At 42.2% G+C, this 16,305-nt stretch overlaps 1 protein-coding gene across 8 annotated transcripts in view; it reads right to left on the bottom strand.

Annotated features, from left to right (window-relative positions):
• Positions 1 to 16,305, bottom strand: part of LOC140206159 (leucine-rich repeat transmembrane protein FLRT2) — a 113,268-nt gene that overhangs the window by 50,089 nt on the left and 46,874 nt on the right. Inside the window, exon 1 of one of the 8 annotated variants that reach the window (XM_072274466.1) lies at positions 182 to 251. The exons of the other annotated variants lie outside the window; for them this stretch is intronic. The gene's annotated coding sequence lies outside the window, so the exon portion shown is untranslated. Of the gene's footprint in view, positions 1 to 181; positions 252 to 16,305 lie in introns of those variants that run through there. 8 annotated transcript variants of the gene reach the window in all.

The raw sequence follows: 16,305 nt of genomic DNA, 5'->3' as shown, positions 1-16,305 counted from the left end.
GTCCCATGATCCTCTCATATCCCTTTTGCCAATCACCTGTCCAGCTCTTGGCTCCATCCCTCCCCCTCCTGTCTTCTCCTATCATTTTGGATCTCCCCCTCCCCCTCCCACTTTCAAATCTCTTACTAACTTCCTTCAGTTAGTCCTGACGAAGGGTCTCGGCCTGAAACGTCGACTGTACCTCTTCCTAGAGATGCTGCCCGGCCTGCTGCGTTCTCCAGCAACTTTGATGTGTGTTGCTTGAATTTCCAGCATCTGCAGAATTCCTGTTGTTTGCATTTGCATAATGGAGCAGATTTCAAGACATCCCAAGCACCTTAAAACTAATGGAGTACAGTGTTGTGTTTTGAAACTTCAAAACATTAAACTAATTCAAAAGAAGACATGAGAGTCTGAAATACGAGTCTAACTTCATGTTTACTTTAAGCAAGGAGTGCACGTATCACATGGTGGTGTGATGATGTATGCAATTCACATCATTTATACATATCTCATAATTAGTTCAATGAATAAGAATGCTTAATCAATTAATTTTACTCAACAATTACTCAAATATTACTTATATATTAAATACACAACATACATAGCTGTTGCTATATAGGAAACTCTACCTAGAACAAGGACCTACTCAGATCACCAAAGTGAAGACAAAGAGGATAAATTCTGGCCAGGATATCAATGATGTCACCCAGCTCTCCACAAAATCATACCTTAGAATAATGTGTATCCGCCAGAGATGGAAGATTATCAGGATGACATTCTCAATGGAAGTATCTTTTTCATTTAATTATGTTATTTTTATTTAGATAGGGAAAAAAGTGCAGAACAGGCCCTTCTGGCCCAACGAGCTGCACCACACGGCACAGAAATGTACCTATTTAACCCCAGTCTAATCACAGGACAGTTTACAATGACCAATTAAACTACTAAATTGTTCATCCTTGGACTGTGGAAGAAACCAGAGCTGCCAGAGGAAACCCATACGTTCATGGGGAGGACGTACAAACTCCTTACAAATGGCATTGGAATTGAATTCAAACTCCAGCACCTTGAGCCGTAATAGAGTTGTGTTAACTGCTATGCCACCATGACACCATTCATGTACCTTCATGGTAATACCATCATCATTTATACAATCATCACTGTTCCTTCTTTCTGCAGTTGCACGGTTTGTTGTCATCTGCAGTCTGGTTGAACGCCCCATTGGGGCAGTCTTTCACTGATTCTGTAATGGTCATTATTCTATAGACTTGTTGAGTATGCCCACAAGAAAATATATTTTAGGGCTGTATATAGTGACATGTATGTACTGTGATAATAAAATGTACTTTGAACTGAATATATACTGCCCTCCTTGGATATTTTCCTTCCAACTTTTGACAATTATATAAAATTACCTATCTATAATGTGAAATCAATGTTTAGGGTGATGAATCTAGGTTTATGTGTAACCTGTGAGTGAAAATGTAAGCCTGTGATTCTAAAAGTGGGTTTATTTTCCCTGAGAATTTGAGCCAAATTGCACATTTCCACAGAAAACAGCTTTAGTGCAAATGTCAGCATGTTCTGTACTTGCATGCCTGCAGAATTTAGCTTGGAAGTTCTGAATGCACTGTTCGCCTGATCTCCCGTCACAGGCCTGGACCTGGGACTGAGGCCAGGGATGATCCCATAAGGTTTCAAACTGAGGGGAAACTATACATCACAACTAGCTTCTCAGCTCTTTACCCTTCAGTTGTTCTGCTGAGTGGATTTGTTGATCTCAAAGCTTCATTAAAAATTTATCTTAATTTTTAAAAATCTGTTAATTCATGTGAGCTGAATTCATTTTAATGAATTTCCAACATTTTAATCATTTTTGAAAAGATTCACTTATTTAAATGTTTTCAATGCTTTCTAGTTAACTCCACCATGGACTGTCCCAGTGCCATCTGTTAAAGGAGGGTTGGGCTCAGGGCGAGCAACTCCATCCCGTTAAAAACCCAGAGCTACAGAAATGCCAACAGAAGCTCCAAAGGCATCATTCCTGGGAGAGGAAAGACCTGTGAAGATGGGTTACATCTGGGGACAACTTAAAGACAAACCCAGGAGAGAGGACACTGGTGAGCTGCTGTCGGGCCTATGCCCCAGTAGGGCTGATGGACCTAACTAAGAAAGTAAGTAATGTTTTCTAGATATCTCTGACCATACAGTCTGTAGGTGTATCACATCATTTGGTCCAGTTACTGCTCTGCCTTATATTCTAGAGCAGTGATTCCCAGACTGGGCTTCACGAACTCCTTGGTTAATGGTAGGGGTCCATGGCATAAAAAAAGTTGGGAGCCCCTGTTCTAGAGGGATCTAGCATGGAAACAGGCCCATCGACCCACTTAGTCTGTGCTGACCGAGTACCCATGTTTGCCATTAATCCAACTCTAACCCATTTACATTCCAATCAACCCTTAGATTCTTCTCTTACCTACAGACTACGGGGTACTTGTGTCAGTCAAGTAACTCAGCAAGTTTATGGGAGGGGAAAATGAGCACCCTGGAGAAATTTATGCAGTTACAGGGAAAGTGTACTAAACTCGGATGTGGAGATTAATCACAGATCACTGCTGCAACTTTACTCGCTGTGAGTATGTACCTTGGGCAAGAGGATATCTACTAGCTGTGCCTTGGGGGAGAGGAGATTCACTCGCTGTGAGTATGTGCCTTGGGGGAGAGGAGATTTGGAACTATCTGACCACCAAGTGGCTCTACTTTCTTAGAAGTCTGCGCAGGTTTGTCATGTCATCTAAAACTTTGAAAAAGCTTCTATATATACCCAGTGGAGAGAGTATAGTGACTGGTTGTTTCACAGCCTGATATGGGAACACCAATGCTCTTGAACAGAAAACCTACAAAAGGAGCGCTGTCACAGGAAAGCAGAATCCATCATCAGGGACCCCCACCATCCAAGCCATGCTCTCTTCTCGCTGCTGTCATCAGGAAGGAGGTACGGGAGCCTCAGGTCCCACCCCAACTGGTTCAGAAAGAGTTAATATTCCTCAATCATCAGGCTGTTGAACCAAAGAGGGTAACTTCACTCACCCCAACAATAAGCTGGACATGAATTCACTCTTAACAAATCTACAACTTGTGTTCTCAATATTTATTGCTAATTTATTATTTTTGTATTTGCATAAACTGTTCCCTTTTGCACATAGCTTCTTGTCCATCTCTGCCATGTGCAGAGATCAATTTCATTGATTCTATCATGTTTCTTTGTATCTACTATGAATGCCTGCTTGAAAATGAATCTCTTAACAGCATATGGTTATATATGTACTTTGGCAAATCTTTTTACATTTTACATTTTTCTTACTGACCTCAAATGGGGATTGTTTTCCCTCCCAAGACTAGCATTTCAGTAAAATGCCAAGTAATATTGGATGTTGAAAGGCCTAGATAGAGTGCCCATGGAGAGGATTGATAGTGGGTGAGTCTAGGGCCAGGGGACACATTTTCAGAATACAAGGACATCCTTTAGAACAGAGATGAAGAGCAATTTCTTTAGCCCGAGGGAATTCATTGCCACAGACAGTGTGAAGGCCAAGTCAATGGGTATATTTAAGGCAGAGGTTGATAGGTTCTTGATTAGTAAAGGATTGAGAGGATAATAAATCAGCCATGATAGAATGGAGAAGACACACTGGGCCGAACGGCCTAATTCTGCTCCTGAGCCTTATGGTCTTATAGCGATGCCGAGCCCAACAGTGGATAAGCACTGGTCAGTATTGGCTCTCTGCAAGAAAGATGCAGACTCAGTTTTTATTAAGAGAAGTCACCTTTTTCGGTAAACCATTGCAAATTTACATGCACCTCAATAATCCCAATGCTTCAAAACAATTTTACTCACCATAACTACTTGAAAAGATTCATGTAAGACTTAAAAAGGAGGAGAATTCTGTTTTTTATTGGTGGCGCCATGTGCACACAAGTGTTGTGCATGGCCACCACCGGGGCTATCCTCTCTTCTTGCTTCTGCAATCAGGAAGAAGGTACAGGGGGGATCAGGCCCCACACCTCCAGGCTCAGGAACCGTCATTACCCCTCAACCATCAGGCTCTTGAACCAATGGTGATACTTCACTCATCCTGACACTGAAATGATTCCACACAGTATGGACTCACTTTCAAGTTCTGGATATTTCAAGTTCTCATGTTCTGGATATTTATTTCATATTATATATATATATTTTTATTTTTTGTATTTGCAAAATTTGTTGCCTTTTACACATTGGTTGTCAGTCCGTGTGTGCAGGTTTTCATTGATTCTATTGTTTTCTTTGTATTTACTGTACATGCCTGCGAGAAAAAGAATCTCAAGGTTGTATATGGTGACATATAGAGTACTGTGCAAAAGTCTTAGGCACGTATACAGTATATTGCTAGGGTGCCAAAGACCTTTGCACAGCACTGTAGTAACTTTATGCATTGCACTGTACTGCTGACACAAAAAAATTATATGACATATGTGAATGATGATAAACCTGATTCTGATATGGATCTCTATTGTGAATTGAGAGTGGGAAGGGGTCAGGGAGGGGGAAATCATGGTTGGGAAAAGGGCGAGGGAGGGAGCGGGAAGCACCAGATAGACATTCTATCATGCTCAATAAACCAATTGTTTCAAATCAAATTACCTCGCCTGGTGTCTCAGGGCTGGGTGTGTCGGCATCTGTGCTGCCTTGCTCCCCCCTCTCCCCGGTACTCCTCTCTGCCACCTGTCCCACACCCCTCCCGTGGCACTCCACCTTCGTCATTCCCAACATCCTTTGCTCCTGCCAGATTTACAAACTTGCTCTCTGCCCCACATTGACAAATGCAGTACCATGCAAAAGTCTTAAATACCCTAGCTATACATATGTGCCTACGACCTTTGCACAGTACTGTATGTACTCTGGTAATAAATTTACTTTGAACTTTGAACTTACTTTCTGCAAATTCATTGTGATTATCAACAATTGAGCTAAATGTGTGAACCATTGCTCTCCACTTTGGCACCCTCTAAGCAACAAAGTTGATTTCTACCCAGTGGTTTCCTACGACTCGTGGCTAATCCAATTAGGTTCTCTGGAGTTCAAGTGGCAGCATACAGATCATGTTGTACATTATGCTTAGCTTGTTTGTAATTAGTGTCAGCTTTTTTGTTCATTTTTCCATTTAGCCAATGTTACTTATCCTTGACCCTGAGAAGAGTTTTCTTGGCTGAATTTAGAGACTCTTTATTTAGCATTTGAATTTAAGAACGCGCAAAACTCAAAAGCAAATCCACCATTTAGAAAACTGAATTGGTTGGACTCTCTACTGCTGTTCTCAAAGTGACACATTTTTCATCCTCATGGATGATATTTATTTATCATCACAATTTATTTATTTATTGAGATACCGCACAGAATAGGCAGTTCTGGCCCTTTGAACCGCACCACACAACAATCCCCTGATTTAATCCTAGCCTAATCACGGGACAACTTAAAATGACCAATCAACCTGCCATCCAGTATGTTTTTGGCTGTGGGAGGAAACTGGGCCACTCGGAGGAAACCCACACGGTAAAAAGGAAAGCGTAAATATTCCTTACACGCAGCGGTGGGAGTTGAAACCGAATCGTCCGTACTATAAATGCTACCATGCCACCTCATAGCTCAGTTCCTCACTCCTGTATCTGTCCCATGAAGCAGAATGGGTGATGTGCAACAATAGACCAAGAATGTGGCTTTTTTCAGGGGTGACATGGAAGTGCAGCAGTAAGTGGTGACGCTATTACAGTTCAGGGGTCCGAGTTCAGAGTTCACTTCTGATGTCATCCATTTGGAGATAGAAGTTTCTTCCCATGAACACGTGGGTTTCCAATGAGTGCTCCAGTTTCGTCCCACATTCCAAAGATGTTCTGGTTAATCGGTTAATAGGACACTGTTAATTGTCCTGTGATTACATATTAAGACCATAAGACCTAGGAACAGAATTAGGCCATTTGGCCATTGAGTCTAGCCTGCCATTCTATCATAGCTGATCCTTTTTTTCCCGCCTCAGCCCCACTCCCCATAACCTTCGATGTTGTGTCCTATTCTCCGGCCTTCTCCCCGTAACCTTTGATGCCATGTTCAATCAAGAACCTATCAAGCTCTGCCTTAAATATACCCAACAACCTGGCCTCCACAGCTGCCTGTGGTAATAAATTCCACAAATTCAGCACCCGCTGGCTAAAGAAATTTCTCTGCATCTCTGTTTTAAATGGACGTCCCTCTATCCTGAGGCTGTGCCCTCTTGTCTGAAACTCCCCCACTGTGGGAAACATCCTTTCCACACCTACTCTGTCTAGGCCTTTCAACATTCAAAAGGTTTCAATGAGATCCCCCTTTATCCTTCTAAATTCTAGTGATTACAGACCTAAAGCCATCAAACATTCCTTGTTTGATAAACCTGTCATTCCTGGAATCATTCTTGTCAATCACCTCTGGACCGTCTCCAATGCCAGCACGTCTTTTCTCAGGCGAGGAGCCCAAAACTGTTCACAATACTCAAGGTGAGGTGATAAAGCATCAACATCACTTCCATGCTCTTATATTCAAACCCGCTTGAAATGAATACTAACATTGCATTTGCCTTCCTCTCCATCGACTTAACCTGCAAGTTAACCTTTAGGATGTTCTGCACAAGGACTCCCAAATCCTTTTGCATTTCAGATTTTTGGATTTTCTACACATTTAGAAAACACATTTATTTCTACTACCAAAGTGCATGTTTTGAGTTTTGCACGGTTTAAACTTCAAATGTTACGTAAGGAGTCTCTAAACTCAGTCAAGAAAACTTTTCTCAGGGTTGAGGATAAATAACATTGGCTACTTGGAAAAATTAACAAAAAAGCTGACACTAATTACAGGTAAGATAAACATAATGTGCATTTTCCAATATAATATTTCATTTGCCACTTTCTTGCCCATTCTGCTCATCTGTCAACGTCCTTCTGCAGCCTTTCTCTTTCCTCAACACTACCTGCCCCTCCACCAATCTTCATATCATTTGAAAACCTGGCACCAAAGCCATCTGTTCCATCATCTAAATCATTTATACACAGCATAAAAAGAAGTGGTCCCAACACCAACCTCTGTGGAACACCACTATTCACTGGCAGCCAACTAGACAAGGATAATTTTATTCCCACTTGCTGCCTCCTATCATTCTGTCAATGCTCTAACCATGTTAGTAATTTCCTGTAATACCATGAGTTCTTAAGCTGGTAAGCAGCTGCATGTGTGGCACCTTGTCAAAGGTCTTCTGAAAGTCCAAATATACAAAATCCATTGCATCTCCTTTATCTATCCTACTTGTAATCGCCTCAAAGAATTCCAACAGGTTTATCAGGCAAGATTTTCCCTTAAGGAAACAATGCTGACTTTGTCCTATTTTGTCCTGTGTCACCAAGTACTCCAAAACTTCATCCTTAACCGTTGACTCTAAAATTTTCCCAACCACTGAGGTCAGGCTAACTGGTCTATTAGTTCATTCTTTAGGTGCCCTGTCATATGATATGGGTGATCATGGGCTTTCCATGACCTTGATTGTCCTTGGCAATTTTTTTTACGGAAGTGGTTTGCCGTTGCCCTCTTCTAGGCAGTGTCTTTACAAGACGGATGATCCTAGCCATTATCAGTACTTTTCAGAGACTGGTCTGCCTGGCATCAGTGGTCGCATAACCAGGACTTGTGATATATACCATCTGCTCATACGACCATCCACCAGCTGCTCCCAATGTTTCACGTGACCCTGATTTGGGGGGGGCTGCGGTCTCAGGCTACGTCCACACTACGCCGGATAATTTTGAAAATGAAGCGTTATAACGAGCAGTCGGTATGAACGGCGTGAGAGTTAAATTGTAAAGTGAGCTTTTTTGACTAGATCCCCTAAATTGATTTGATTGAGTCTATCTTTAGAAATATTAATGTCAGAAATACTGCGCAGGTCTGGCAGCAGAAGATTCCACTCTCTTGTTGATCTTGGGTAGAGGACGGCTTCATGTGTGTGTTGTTTACTTTATTGTCTACGTTAATAGCTTGTTTGGAATTAAACATCTCCACGTTCTCCACTGCTGTGCTGACTTTGTAGTCGTTTGTAACTCGCAGAAACAACTTGACTTCATTGTCTGTCTAAACAAAGAAGTCCGGTCTAATTTTTCCAGCAGAGGTTTTCTTTGTATTCCTTGAAGACATTGTTGAAAACTTTCTTTCGCTGTTGTTGTTGGTACTCTAGTTTTTGTTCAATGGAAATAGCACAATGCCGCTGCGGAAACGTAAATATTATACTGTTTCCTCTTCGCTTGTTTTTTCCTGTAGATGTGTCTGCGCATGCCCAGTAGGAATAGATTTGCCCAAATATCCGTTTTAGTGTGGACAGAGATATTTTGAAAAATGCCTAGTGTGGACGCCTGCTGTTTTTACTCGAAACCGGCGTTTTCAAAATTATCCGGTCTAGTGTGGACGTAGCCTCAGTCTGCAGGCCAGCAGAAGGAAGGAGCATCTTACACCACCTTTGATAGAGACATATCTCCACTCTGCCACCCAACCTCTGATTAGGCTAGTTTAAAAACGTGGGTTGTTGGGTGGTTCAGCTCGTTGTGCCAGAAGGGTCTATTCTATGCTGTGTCTCTAAATAAAATAGTTACCACAGAGAAACCAAACACTGTTTGGGCCATCACTATGCAGAGTGTCGGCACTCAATCTGCAACAGTGATCCAGAATTTCTGGTTGTCTCCACTTTAATTCTCCATCTCCACTATTTGTGACATTTACCAGGAGAGTTGTATATGAAGGGCCCAAAGCACCCTATCATCCAACCCACAATCTCTTTGACCGTTTACTGTCAAGAAGGAGGTACAAGAGCCTCCAGACTAGGACAGCCAGACTGGGTAACAGCTTCTTCCATCGGCCTAATGAATACCCTGCCACCTCCAAGGTCTCATCACTCGGACAGTGAGCTGTTTTCTGTTTATTTGTGCTGCGCACTACATGCACTTTGAATTATATTTTATTAACATATTTGCAGTTATATTTTGTTTTGTGAGCTGTGTATGATACATGTTTTGTGGGTGCACTGTGGCCCAGAAGAGCATAGATCCGTATGGTTGTGTGTGTGTGTGTATATGCATATACAGTCAGATGACAATAAACTTGAACTTCAACTTGAAGTTCCCTCTCCAACTCTGACCTTGTACCATTATTTGACCCAATGCTGATTTGAGGAGCAACACCTTACCTTTCTTCAGGGAACATTGCAGCCTACAGAAATCAATACTAACCTTCTAACTTATATCTTTGCAATGTGGGAGGAAACCAGAGCACCTGGAGGAAACCAATGTGTTTCATGGGAAGGACATACAAACTACTTACAGATGGTGTCTGAATTAAACTGTGAATTCTGACACCCCGAGCTCTAAAGTGGTATGCTATGCAAACTTCTCTTTATCGTCGAAATCAAAATCACAGCCACCACTTGCACCGGCCGCTCACTCCAGACTTACACCACCTTCTGAGTGAAGAAGTTCCCACTCATGTTCCCCTTAGACATTTTACCATTGACCTCCAGTTGTTGTCCCACCCAACCTCTGCGGAAAAAAGCTTGTTTGCATTTATCCTGTCTACACCACTCATAATTTTGTACACCTCAATTTTAGAAATTTTAGAAATTAAGTACAATTAATTGGTGTCATTCAAATTAACTGATTCATGTTCTTCCATTGTCTGAGGCTGGCATGAAACTGAGGTCCAATAGAAGAACAGATAAACAGAGACACAAGGGGTGGCAGATGTTGGAATCTGAGGCAACAAAGAGTCCGCTGGAGGAACTCAAGAGGGTCAGGCTGCATCTATGGGATCCAATGAAGGCAATGGTCAATGTCTTTGATCAAAAGCAATTTTATTTTACTGAAGATACAGCTTGGAATAGGCCCTCGCGGCCCGTTGAACTGCCCCACCCTGCAACCCCTGATTCAACCTTAGCCTAATCATGGAACAATTTACAATGATCAGAAAACCTACTAACCCGTATGTCTTTGGACTGTGGGAGGAAACCAGAATGCCTGAAGGAAGCCTAAGCTTTTATGAGGATTTGTTTTCACTTAAAAAATAAACATTATTTTTAACAATAAACAGAGGAACTGCAAAAAGTGCACGCCTCTCTTTACATTAATTATGCCATCAAAACAACTTTTTTGCCCAATGTTTCCTCTTGGAGTAGTTCACACGTGAAATGTTTGGCCACATACTACACTCTCATAGGCTACAAATGCAGAGCAAAATGTATTAGTCTTCCAAGAGTATGCCATTTCTGCTCTAAAGAATAGAAGTTTCATAAAACAAGAAAGTCTGCAGTGGACCTTAGGAGAAGGGGAAGGCGGAGTGGACAGAAGGGGAGTTGACAGGCAGGTGAGAAGAGGCAAGAGGCCAGAGTGGGGAATAGCAGATTAGCGGCGGGGAAGGGAATTTTTTTAACTGGAAGGAGAAATTGATATTCATCCCATCAGGTTGTAGGCTACTCAGACAGTATGGTTTTATGCTTCAAAAGCAGAGTGCTTTACTATGTGAAGAATGCTGATAAACAGCCTTGACAGGGCTACTTATCATAGATATAATAGACCGCTCCACATTGACTAATACGCTACAGTACCGTGCAAAAGTCCCAGCTATATATATTTGCTTAAGTCTTTTGCACAGTGCCGCATGCCAACACATCAGGGGATATTAGTTACATCCTCACTTCACGGGATGCCAAGGACACGAACAACAAAAGATGCTTGACCACACTTGTTCAAATTCTAACAAACAGCTGGTTTTGCTCAAGGCAAGTAACAAAGTGGAAACATTTGTTATAAATAAGCCGAGGTTATTTATAAATTTCACAATCATAATTTAAATAGGAAAAACGCTTGGTGTCCTCTGCATTAAATATGATCTTTTATGGCTGAGAGTACGTGTTGTGGAATTAAAGACAGAGAATACATACAGTGAGCATACAAAGTAGTCATGGAGATCAGAACTAATGTAAGTAAAACCATATAAACACCCCGGCTGCAAAAACAGGACTGAACCCTGAATTTATAGAACAGTACAGCGCAGGAACAGGCCCTTCGGCCTACAGTGTTGAGCCTAACCAATTAAATTAGTAATCAAATTGCCAACCAAATTAATTTCTTCTCCCTAAACAATGTCCAATCCCTCCATATCCTCATATTCATGTGCCTACCTAAACATCCCTTAGAAGTCCCTAATGTATCTGCCTCTGGCACCACCCAAGGCAGCGCATTCCATGCACCCATCACTCTGCATAAAAAAAACTTGCCCCTAACATCTCCTTTGAAATTACATCCACTCACCTTAAATGCATGCCCTCTGGTTTTAGACATTTCAAACCTGGATGAAGATACTGTCTGTAACTCTTATCTATGCTTCTCATGATCTTATAAACCTCTATCAGATCCTCTGCCGCTCCAGAGAAAACATCGCAAGTTTGTCCAACCTCTCGTTACAGCACATGACCTCTAATCCAGGCAGCATCCTGGTAAAGTCCTTCTGCACCCTCTCCATTACCTCGCCATCCTTCCTGTGATGGAGCGATCAGAACTGTATGCAGTACTCTTGGCTCAGCAGCTCCTGTCTCGCCTTTTCACTCCCTGAATCCTTTCTGTCAACTGCTGAGTCAAAACTGTGACAAGATGTTCATCACTTGCCTGGTCAGCAATAAAGAGGCTGCCAGGGTTTCCAATTGAAAATCAGATTTCACACAAATTTCTGTCGTACATTTATAATATGCTTATATTGTTTGAAATGTTTCAGATTGCTTGTTAATAACTAGATACTGTATACATTCCATTATTTTAATTATGGGTTATATGTGGATGATTATTCAATGAAATGGAAGCTTTTTAAGATAAGCTTTATTTGTTGAATGTACATCCAAATATAGAGTGTCCCATTCCTGTTCCGACCTGTCGGTCAATGGCCTCCTCCTGTGTCAAGGTGAAGACGCCCTCAGGATGGAGGAGCAACACCTTATATTCCATCTGGGTACCCTCCAATCTGATGGCATGTGTATCGATTTCTCCTTCCGGTTAAATAAAAATTCCCTCCCTTTCCCGTCTTCTTCAATTCCCCACTCTGGCATCTTGCCTCTTTTCACCTGCTATCACTCCCCTTTAGGTCCCCTCCTCCTACCCTTTCTCTTTAAGTTCCACCCTACACTCTTGTCGGATTCCTTCCTCCAGCCCTTTACCTTTCCCACTCATGGCTTCACCTATCACCTTCCAGCTATCCTCCTTCCCTTCCCCCCTTCATGTTCTGGCATCCTCCCCCCTCCTTTCCAGTCCTGACGAAGGGTCTCGGCCCAAAAAGCTGGTATTTATTTATTTCCATAGGTGCTGCCTGACCTGCTGACTTCAGCATTTGTGTGTGTGTGTTGCTCTGGATTTCCAGCATCTGCAGAATTTCTCATGTTTATACTGTGAAATGTATTGTTTGTGTCAAATGAAATCAGTGATGATTATACCGAGCAGCTGATAAGTATTGCCATGCTTCCCGTGCCAATTTAGCAGGCCCACAACTTCGTAATCCTAACTGTATGTCTGTGGAATGTGAGATGTGGGAGAAAGCTGGGGCACCCATGAGTTCAGGGGAGAATGTACGAGGTCCTTACAGATGGAGGTGGGAATCGAACCCCAATCTTACAGCTGGTGCTGTAAAGCATCATACTAACTGCTACACTACTGTGCAAATGCATGCAGAATGATATAGTATGAGGAGCTTCTTGTTTATGCAGTAATCAGCTTCACAGGGACATATTTCTTAAAGAACATGGGGACTGCCTGTGCCCAAGAACATCTGGGATAAGGAAATCCACTTGAATTTAATCCATCATTGCAAGCTGTCACTCCCCTGTCATCTCATGCATTCCATTACTGGTGCACTGTGTTCACCATCAACACATTGTTAAGATTTCTTCCACAGTATTTCCCAGGTCTGTTACCTCTACCAGCTGAAGAAGGGGGGGCAGAAGGAGAAGGCTAACACACCACGAACGCTAAATTTCACCCCAAAGTTGTAGGCCATCCTGACTTAAACATATGTTGCTGTTCTGTTCTATTGGTCAAAATCCTGATTGTGGTCTTGACCTGAAATATTGTGCATGATGCAATTTATGGTTTAATGTAAGCATCAAGACAGGAACGTTGCTGGCTGGTGTGGCCTGTTCCGCCAGCGCACTTGTTCCGTGCTGTATCTAAAACATTTATACAAATAAAAAAATGAAAAAAGTAATTTCTTTAGTTAGATGGTGGTGGATCCCTGCCACCGGTGACTGTGGAGGCTAATCACTGGGTATATTTAAAGCGAAGATTGATAAGTTCCTAATTAGTAAGGGCATCAGAGGTTACGTGACGAAGGCAGGAAAACAGAGTTGAGAGGGAAAATAAATTGGCCGTGATCTGTGATGTTTACGCTCATGCAAATTAAGAGTTAATCTTGTGTCAAGTATTTATTAGGATGAAACAGAAAGGTATAGTTACTCATCAAAGGAATCTACAAATTTAACAATTTACCTAATACCTGGAAATTAATACAGAAACAAAGTAATGGCTTGTCATGCTGGTGTCACGGTTAGTATGACGCTATTTCAATTTGAGACATCGGAGTTCATCTCCGGGTGTCGTCTGTAAGAAAGTTTGTATGTTCTTCCCACGTGCTGTGAGTTTCCTCCGGGTGCTCCAGTTTCCTCCCACATTCCTCCGAACATACCAGTTAGTAGGTTAGCTGGTCATTGTAAAATGCTCTGTGATTAGACTAGGGTTAAGTAGGTGGGTAGTGCAGCTTGTTGGGCTGGAAGGGCCTGTTTCACACTGTATCTCTGAAATAAAATTAATAATAATATATATTTATAGTATAATTCGCATCGTCTATTTAGAAATCTGATTGCAGAGGGGAAGAAACTGTTCCTGAAATGTTGAGGCTCCCTGAACCTCCTCTTGAAGGTAGCAATGAGATGAGGGCAGGTCCCAGGTAAAGGGGGCAGAATTCCTCGTGTTTGCGGTTTCAAAATAGACAAGTCGTATTTTCTAATGTTTACTAATATTTTCAGTATTTGCATGCATTATGAATCACTGAGTAATACGGGCCATTCAGCTTAAATTGTACATGCTAATCAAGGTGGCACTGTATCATTTGTCTGCATTTGCCCCACAGCCCTCTAAATCTTTATGATCCATGCACCTGTCCAAATGCCTTTTAAATGTTGTAAGTGTTCGTGCCTCTACCACTCACTGTGATTGCTTATTCTAAATACACAGCACTCCACTGCACGCTGTGAGAAAAAACAGCCTCTTAAGTTCTCTTAAATTGACACTTTCAGACTCAAAAACCCCGGGAGAAAGACTGTGACTATTGATCTTATCTATGCCCACATGATTTTACAGTACTTTGTAAAAGTCTTAGGCACATACATATCTAGCTAGTGTGCCTACGACTTTTGCACAGTACTGTGGTAATTTTATGTATTGCACTGTACTGCTGCCACACAAAAAAACAAATTTCATGATTATGTGAGTGATGATAAACCTGATTCTGATATGGGTCTCTGTGGTGGACTGAGAGTGGGAAGGGGCAGGGAGAGAGGAATCATGTTTGGGAAAAGGGGGAGGGAGCGGGAAGCACCAGAGAGACATTCTGTAATGGTCAATAAACCAATTGTTTTTATAATCAAATGACCTTGACTGGTGTCTCAGGGCTGGGTGTGTCTGCAGCCACACTAACCCCTGCCCCTGGCACTCCTTCTCTGCCACCTGTCCCACACCCCTCCCCCCGTGAAGCTCCACCCTCATTATCTCCAACATCCTTTGCTCCTGCCAGATATATACGAGGGGTGATTGATAAGTTCGTGGCCTAAGGTAGAAAGAGTCAATTTTAGAAAACCTAGCACATTTATTTTTCAACATAGTCCCCTCCTACATTTACACACTTAATCCCGCGGTCGTGAAGCATATGGATCTTGGACCTCCAGAAAGTGTCCACAGCAGGGGTAATTGATAAGTTCATGGCCTACAGTAGAAGGGGATGTGTTATACAGCAACACACATAAAAAATGCTGGTGAATGCAGCAGGCCAGGTAGCACCTATAGGATGAGGTACAGTCGACGTTTCGGGCCGAGACCCTTCGTCAGGACTAATTGAAAGAAGAGAGAGTAAGAGATCACTTTCAAATCCTTTACTATCTCTTTTTTCAGTGAGTCCTGATGAAGGGTCTCGGCCAGAAACATCGACTGTACCTCTTCCTATAGATGTTGCCTGGCCTGCTGCGTTCACCAGCATTTTTATGTGTGTTGCTTGAAATTCCAGCATCTGCAGATTTCCTCTTGATTGAGTTATTAACTGATTGAGTTATTAACTTCAAGCTTTCTGCATAATCACTCAAAGAGTTGACCTGCATGTGCATGTAACAAGAGCCGTATAACTCATCTCCTTCTACCTTAGGCCACAAACTTCATGGAGAGAAAGTAACAGTCAATGTTTTGGGCTGAAACTCTTCGTTAGGACTGGCGAGGAAGGAGGCAGGAGCCAGAATAAGAAGGTGGGGTAGGGGTGGAGTACCGTCTGGCAGGTGTTAAGTGAGGGGACAGGTGGGTGAGTGGTGTTGTGCATTTAATATTTCAGTTATATTTGAGTCAGCTTATATATAGCTTGATTAAGCATTGTTGTTTGTTTAATTAATTATGGGTTATATGTAAAAATATATTAATTGTATATGTCATCGCACTGCCATGTGATACGTGCTTAAACTCGAACTACACCCATATTTTCAGATTCCCGTCTTCATTTGAATGAGTTTAATGTTTTGAAGTTACAAACATAACAGGTGAGGAAGTGGGTTGATGTGAGAAGCTGGGAGATGACAGGTGGAAGAGAAAAAGGGCTGAAGAAGGAAGAATCTGGTAGGAGAGGCCAGTGGATGTTAGCTTAAGGGAAGGAGACCCCGATGAAAGTTATCAGTCCAAGGCATTGACAGTATTAGTTCCCTCGATAATACTGCCAGACCTGCTGAATTCCGTCAGTATTTTGTGTGTATTGTTTCAGAGCACAGGCAGAATTTCTTGTATCTCTAAATCCAGGGTGGTTTGTGGAGCGGGAAGATAGGGGTCACTGATGGATTTGTATCACCATGGAAGCCCTGTGCAATTTGCCTTTTGCCTGTCGCCATGAATCAGGAACATAGGAAGCCCATTCACCCCTTGTGCCTACACTGACTC

The sequence above is a fragment of the Mobula birostris genome, chromosome 1 (genome assembly GCF_030028105.1).
Source record: "Mobula birostris isolate sMobBir1 chromosome 1, sMobBir1.hap1, whole genome shotgun sequence".
Taxonomy (NCBI): domain Eukaryota; kingdom Metazoa; phylum Chordata; class Chondrichthyes; order Myliobatiformes; family Myliobatidae; genus Mobula; species Mobula birostris.
Note: the sequence above shows the minus strand (reverse complement) of the source record. Positions and strands in the feature narration are given on the sequence as shown.